The sequence below is a fragment of the Pollachius pollachius genome (genome assembly GCF_949987615.1).
Source record: "Pollachius pollachius genome assembly, chromosome: 3".
In the NCBI taxonomy this organism is placed as follows: Eukaryota; Metazoa; Chordata; class Actinopteri; order Gadiformes; family Gadidae; genus Pollachius; species Pollachius pollachius.
This window is the reverse complement of record NC_136936.1, coordinates 33784888-33792624: the sequence shown is the minus strand read 5'-3', so window position 1 is coordinate 33792624 and position 7737 is coordinate 33784888. Positions and strand designations below refer to the sequence as shown.

At 43.8% G+C, this 7737-nt stretch overlaps 1 protein-coding gene across 1 annotated transcript in view; it reads right to left on the bottom strand.

The window, feature by feature from the left end:
- The window catches only part of LOC307073663 (exosomal polycystin-1-interacting protein-like), an 11917-nt gene extending 10080 nt beyond the window's left edge, over nucleotides 1–1837 (bottom strand). The window contains exon 1 of the mRNA XM_079733567.1: nucleotides 1779–1837. The gene's annotated coding sequence lies outside the window, so the exon portion shown is untranslated. The remainder of the gene's footprint in view (nucleotides 1–1778) is intronic.
- Nucleotides 1838–7737: the final 5900 nt, after the last annotated feature.

Genomic DNA, 7737 nt, shown 5'->3' with positions numbered 1-7737 from the left:
ATATAATAACATTTTGCCTATAATTTTACAACATATACCATTCATTCACCACAAATGACTCTTAAAAGCAGTGCCAACATTAAAATATTTTTTAACCATTCAGTGAACAAAAGGCAACAGGCTGATTATCATTTATGGGGCCACTCAATGACATGCAGAAGCGTCAACAACACACCCACTGAAGCGGTGAGAGAAATACCGACTTTCTACTCCTCATTCACATATAAGGTCATTTACATTTCCTACAGAGAAAATACTACCCCAGGGGTAGTATTATTCAGGAGTTTTTCAGGGTACAAATGTCAGGATATGTTGTTCACACATACGGCCAATCAGCAAAATATCAGGACTTACACATTTGTCAGAAAGCAGCTAGTGTGTGAGCATTTGATTACATTATAAAATTTGTCAGGGGTAATTGTTCAATGGCAAGTGTAGTATACAATGCATGCAAATCAATTATTAAATAGCTTTTACTGTTATTCAGAGCTGAAAAGTGCATTGACATTTTAAAATGCAAGGCAACTACTATTGGTTAGTTGAAAATAATAATCATCATTGAGATTAAACATATCTTCCATTGTCCTGGCCAAGACAGGCAGCAGTAGCCTAGAGCCACACATAGCATACACACAAAACATAAGAAAACTCAAACAACTAAAACAAGGGGGAGGGGATATCAATATTGCAAGACATTTGGGGAGGCTCAAGGAGGAAAAGCAATATTACATTCGAGCAACAAAGTGTAGTCTTTTGGTGGACTCTATAGACATAATTAACCATACTGTGTTATTGACATGTTGTCGCTCTGTGTTATAGGGACACTGTCTCTTTAACAATCACGTTACTTCTGTATTGATATGCCGAAGGTGCGATGTTTGAATTTAACGGTTTTTATATGACAAAATGAACGACCCGCCGTTGCTTGACGAGGTGATAAATTGTCGCTTCCCTTATTTTATCGTAATTGATACAGTCTATAGACAGAACGTGTTACCTGGGCGAGTGTCGCTGCTGTTTGTGCACGTGCGTGTGTGTTCTAACCTGCGCGTGTGTCGATGGCGGAGCCGTTATGTTTTAAAACATAACGTCTTAGCTCAGCGAGTGTGTCGCTCTCTTTGTCTTTGACTACGGTGTGTGTGCGCGTGCATGTGTGTGCGCTTCCGTGTATGGACTCAATGGCTAAAGCGCACAACGCCACAGGCAGTCTCCCAGACACGCGAGACACGCCACCCCGGACCGCGATTTTTATTATTTTTAAACAGGTTTACCTTTTCTCGCCTCTGATTGGTTAGAATGGCTCGCCTCCGATTATGGTTAAGGTTTGAGTAATGTTTAACCCTAACCCTAACCCTAACCATAACCCTAACCCTAGCCCTTACCATTACCATTACCATTACCCTAACCCTAACCATAATCTCCCGCAAACAGCTAGGACTAATCGAAACACGATCTAAAGGAGAGCCCTTCCAACCAATCAGAGGCGAGAATAGGTAAGCCTGTTTTGGAAAAAACAGCGACCCGTCGCTCTCCAAAACCATAAAGCGGAATAGTAGTTGACTGTGGCGCACGCCACACCACAGTAAGCCAACACGTATAGACTTGCCATTTGTACTGTACATATACAAATGTGCGTGGGTCTGCGCGCGTGCGTGTTTGTGTGTGCACGTGTGGATGTCTGTGCGCGTGCGTGCGTGTGTATGTGTGTGTATGTGCGTGCGTAAGTGCATGTTTGTGTCTGTGTGCGTGCGTGCGTGTGTGTGCGTGTTTGTACTTACAGAGAGCACTTTCGGTCAAAGAAGTATGACGTCGCCTGCTCCGTGTCCACAACGCGTTTTATCCATCGCCCCCCCACCCCCCCCTCCCCTCCCCTCCCCCCTCAGCGTGAAAGGCGGCCGTCGGAGCGTTCACATCTACCGGCAACATCAAAGGGAACGGCCCGCTGCCTCTGTGGAACACATCAACATGACGGAGGAGAGACTTAAGAGGAAGGCAGAGCAAATCAAATAGCCACATGGGGAGACGGAGAGAAAGAAGTGAGTGAGAGAAAAGTGCGGAAAAGTAGGCAAAGGCGGTTTATAAAACATGAGGCGACAGATAGGAGTCAGGAAAATAAATGCTGTAAAGAGGGCTCTCTTACTCGTTCAACAGCAGATCACTAGGACCAGCTCCATCTGGTGACGGCACGACAAATGCAAACACTGGGCACACATCCTCCACATGTCTCCGCTTTCCCTCTCTCTCTCTCTCTCTCTCTCTCTCTCTCTCCCTCTGTCTCTCTCTCTCTCTCTCTCTCTCTCTCTCTCTCTCTCTCTCTCTCTCTCTCTCTCTCTCTCTCTCATAAACCTATTTTCCCCTCACTCTTTCCCACTCCTTCACTCCTCCTCTCTTGGATCCCACCACTCCTTCTTTCAAGTCATTCATCTGAATAGGAGCGGTGGAATTTAGACTGCTGCCCCCTGGTGGCTCACTAGACAAACACCAAACCCATGCTATGTATAGAGTTCTTACAATGCATGTGTGATGGGTTCTATGTCTATGGTTCTAATTGCAATTTATGATTGAGGAAAATTACGTCGGCCAGTAAATCTTCTTTCCTTCTGCTTGTTTTCAGTTACACACTGTAAACTAGGGCTAATATAATAATCCATTATTGCATATTTCGTTGCCGATACTTCAGCATATTTTGATGCCTTGAGAGAGTTTTAGTAATGTGATATCCTAAATTAATCTACTTCAACTACACACATCTGTCACACATGGCAGTTAAAAAAACCTGATGTCTCCCCATAATGACGAACGACAAATCCAGGAACTATTAAACAACGGCCAAAACTCCATTGCAAATCAACAATACAATGTTGTATTCTCCTAAAGGCTACTTCTGAAATTGAGGCGTCATGGCCATATGTCATCTCAATGTACAAGCCGTATTAGTCTGTCCTCTACTCTACTCAATGTATGCATCAGGGCACGGAAAGAGAACCTATCGTCACTAGTGTAGTCCCCTGACACCTGTGTTTGTCCATGACGCCTCTGTGAAAGGCTTCATTAGGCTACTGACCTCATTTGTTTAGTGAAGTTTAAAATGAGAGCACATCAGCAAACAAGCACACAACTCGCACAACAGAGTGTTTGTGTGTGTGTGTTTGTGTTTGTGTGTGTGTGTGTCTATAGGTGTGTGTGTGTGTGTGTGTGTGTGTGTCAGTGTCTGTCAGTGTGTGTATGTGTTTGTGTCAGTGTGTATGTCTATAGGTGTGTGTGTGTGTTTGTGTCAGTGTGTATGTCTATAGGTGTGTGTGTGTGTGTTTGTTTGTGTCTGTATGCATGACTTTGTGTGTATGTCTGTGTGGTGTAGCAACTGCCTCAATAGTAAGAGTGATCCAGGTATATCATTGTGAACCAGTTCTGCAGCATTGCCCCCTTCTGCCAGCCATACACACTGAACCACATCCAACGGGGTCGGGCGATCAGACCAGTTCCACGCCCCTGAGGAAGGAGAAACCCAACCTGTACCGACCTCTTCCTCTGGAAGACAGACCATAATACCCTAAAAGCCTCCAAACTGAACCCCTTCTGACAGTTTATTCACAGTCCAACCTGAAGCATGGGACAATCAAGGACATATATTTAATTTAAAGTTATAACGTTGACACACGAGTCATGACTCGTGACTTTTTTTAAACAGGAACACACTCAGTCATTTGTTTACGATCGCACTATGTGTTTACAGCAGCAACAGTGGTTGCTAGTCGCAACCCTAAAAAGAAACCCCTTCCCAAATAAGGTCATAGCAGATGGAAAAGCTTGCTGGCTGCTCTCTCGCCAGCTCTCAGGGTTTGAGGAGTGAGATCACTTCCTGTTGGGTTCCTGTAAATGCCTGGTGGGGAAGCAGCCAAGATGGCAGCCGGGGAGACAGGGGTTGAAGGAGTTGCCCAATTCAGAGAAGCCATTAAAAATAAGTACAAGTGGAGCCAGCCATACCATTACCCAGGCTGTTGGTTTCCTGTTATTACCCATTACACACTGCATTGTAAATCAAATACGTAGAGAAAAAACAGCAAATTATCAAGTTTAATCCAGCTTTACTGTGACTATTCCCTGTGTTTAAATGGGTTGACTCCTTATACCTATTTGTATTTATTTTAATATTTTAATTTGAATGTTGGAAAGGGTATCCAACAGCGCTACGAGTGATTATTATGGGGCTCACTACTGCGATGACCCTATTACACTACTGATTCACTTTACTGTTATTAAGATACAACATCACCAGAACATTTACATTTAGGGCATTTAGCAGACACTTTTATCCAAAGCGACTTACAATAAGTGCATTTGTTACAATAAGTACATTTGTCATAAGAGGTGAAACAATATATCGCTGTCGGTACAGTAAAGATGTTCATAGAACCAAGTGCAAGTATTACAATCGCTAGGCTAAACCATTCCCCGTGTAAAGCAATGATAGCAGCTACTGTAGATGCTACACAATTAAGTACCTTGAATAAGTGCAATGTACAAGTGCCAGGACATACAACATTCAATGGTGGCAATTCATTGGTTTCTATGCAGAGTCGAGGTGAACTCTGAACAGGTGAGTTTTGAGTCTTTTGCGGAAGCTGGTGAGCGACTCTGCGATCCTGACATCGGTAGGGAGCTCGTTCCACCACTGAGGTCCCAAAACAGAGAAAAGTTGTGACTTCGCTGATCGACCTTTGCTTGCTCTTAGCGATGGCGGTACCAGACGTCCAGCTGAGGTAGTTGAGCGGAGGGATCGAGCTGGGGTGTGTGGCTTTACTAATGCTTGGAGGTAGGCAGGGGCAGTTCCATCGACTGCCTTGTATGCCAGTACCATCATCTTGAATCTGATGCGATTGATTTCTTCCCTTCTCTCTTTCTTTCTTTTCTCCATCTCGCTTTCTTCTTCTCTCCTTAACTTTTTTTCATCTTCCCTTTCTTTCTCTCCCTCTTTCTTTAATTATCTTTCTTTCATTCTCTCCCTATCTTTCTTTCATACTCTCTCCCTATCTTTCTTTCACCCTCCCTTTCTTTCTCTCCCCCTTTCTTTACTTCTTTCTTTCATTCTCTCCCTATCTTTCTTTCACCCACCCTACTCCCTTTCTTTCTCTCCACCTTTCTTTACTTCTTTCTTTCTCTCCCTATCTTTCTTTCACCCACCCTTTCTTTCCCTCTATCTTTAATCGTTTTCTCTTTCTATCTTTCTGTACATCTCTTCCTTTCTTCTTTTTCTCCCTTTCTCCTTTTCACTCTCTTTCATTCTCTCATTCCATACTTCCTCCCTGCTATCCTTACTCCCTTCTTCCCTTCCTTTCTTCATCTGTTTATTCTTGTTCACGGTGCGACAGGACCTGGAACACCTCAGACCCATCGTCATACAGCCGACCTACAGCTGTGTGTAAGCTCACACTATGGTCTGGTTAGTGAACTGTCTGATTTCTAAACTCAGGAGTCCAATGGAATATGCTTCCCATGTGTTTTAAAATTGGACAAATCTCATTAACTGTGGTAATTCATGTCCATATCGGACAAACTTTCCCACAAATGGACGAGTGTGCATTCCATAAACAGTAGACAATAAACGAAAATGAAATAAAAACACATTAAAGTGAATGTAAAAATACAAGCAGGTGCACCAGAACTAAGATTCTATCCAGGATTGTGTGATTATTACATCGTAGGACTCAATCACAGCCCGGTCAAGCGGACTCAAGCCACATAGGTGAGATGTAAACATAATCTTCTACATACCTGGTCAGTCAGAGGTCAGTCTTCTTATCTATTCCTCAATTTGCATTCCAGATCAAATGTATTCCCAAAGGTGTCGTTACATTCCCTCTCCTCTGTCCACATCTTAGGATTCCTCCAACATGTCCTCTCTTTAAAAAGTGTTGTTTTATTCTACTTTTAAACCTTGCTGTGCAACTGTACTTCAAAACAGTGTTGTTTGGCGCTACTCTCTGGGAAACAAAAAGGAAAGGACTCACTGCTATGACCAATGAACCATGAAGAAATGACCTCTGGGTATACAGCTCCCTTAATTTATTTGATTCTTTGTTTTATTATTCTTTTTTCCTTTCTTTCTTTGTCTCTATAGTTTATCTCTCTGTCCCCCTTTATTATTCTCTCTCTCTCCGTCTCTCTCTCCGTCTCCCTCTCCCTCTCTATGTATATCTTTCTCTCAGGCCCCATCCACATGGAGCCGAAAGAGGCGAAAACTATCCGGTTTCGTTTTATGTGGTTCAGGAATATCTCCGTAAAGGCAGATTCTGTCACGGTTAGCGGGTGGCAGGCAGGCAGGTAGGACCCAATAGCAGACAGTTCAGGTAAAGGATAATTTATTAACGCAAAACGCAAGGAACACCGAGAAAACAGGTGATGCAGGTAACACGGGTAACACACAGGACACAACTCACCACAAACTACAATGATCCGACAAGGAACAAAGGAAAGACAAGGGCTTAGATACCAAACACAGGGCACGCAACGAGGAACAGCTGAAACACATTAGGGGAGGGAGCAGCAGTCACACAGGAGGGAAACTTGACAGGACATGGGGAGAAACAAGACAGAGATACCAAAGTAAAACGGGAAACACAGGAAAACACACCAAAACAAGACAAGAAAAAAGACAGACAGACCATGACAGTACCCCCCCCTTAAGGGTCGACTAGGGTGGGAGGAGGCGAGCCAGGAGGAGGGAACCAAAAATAATGATCTGGGGCAGAGCACTGGATGATCAGCTGGCCGGGGAACTGGAGTGGGGCAGAATTGAGGGGTGTCAGGCGGGCGGCCAGAAAAATGCACCAGGGCATGGCAGGGAGCTTCAGGCGGACGGCCTGGGGGTCAAGCAGAGGCCTGCAGCGGCGAAGACGAAGACGAGGTAGAGGGAAGCCCTTCTGGAAGGTCTAGAAGGCGGAACCCCTCTGGAAGGCAAGGTAGAGGGCGGGCCCCATCTAGAGGGTTTAGAAGGTGAGACCCCTCTGGAAGGCAAGGTACCAGGCGAGATACCAAAGTAAAACGGGAAACACAGGAAAACACACCAAAACAAGACATGGAAACAGACAGACCATGACAGATTCATTGCGAAACTGCGTCGAGCAGTAGAAACGCTGTAGTAAATAATATTCAAGGCGTTGGTTCTCCAGAGAAAAAAAGTGGAGCGCATCAAGCCTGCGCGTATTAAAGGAGAAATCCGGTGTAAAATGGATCTGGGATGTTTTTAATATAACGAGTTGGGATGTTCTTTTGGGAGCAAAAAAGCGCATCTAGATGCATTCTTAAGTTGGCTGTTTTTAGCTGATTCTACCAAAACCCTATAAACTTGGAATGATGGGCGCATGTGTTATGGTAAAAACTAAATCACTATTTTAAACCACTTAAAGGCTAGAAGTAGCCCAACACTTCTTTGGTAGTATGATAAGGGTTGTAATAAAAAACGAGGCATTGATAACTTTGATAGAACCCGATAGGTAGATTGACGAACACAGAGCTTGTGACATCCGTGAACAACACGCAAGCTCTGTGTTCGCCAATCTACTTATCGAGTCTTAAAGACAAGATGGCGTCGACGGGTGAACTACTGATGGTATTGTGTATATAAAACGTCCTTTTTAATAAACAATCTGTACACTTTAAAAAGTTATCAATGCCTCGTTTTATATGTTAAGACCCTTATTATACTACCAAAGTGTGAAGAAAAGAAAAGAAAGGAAC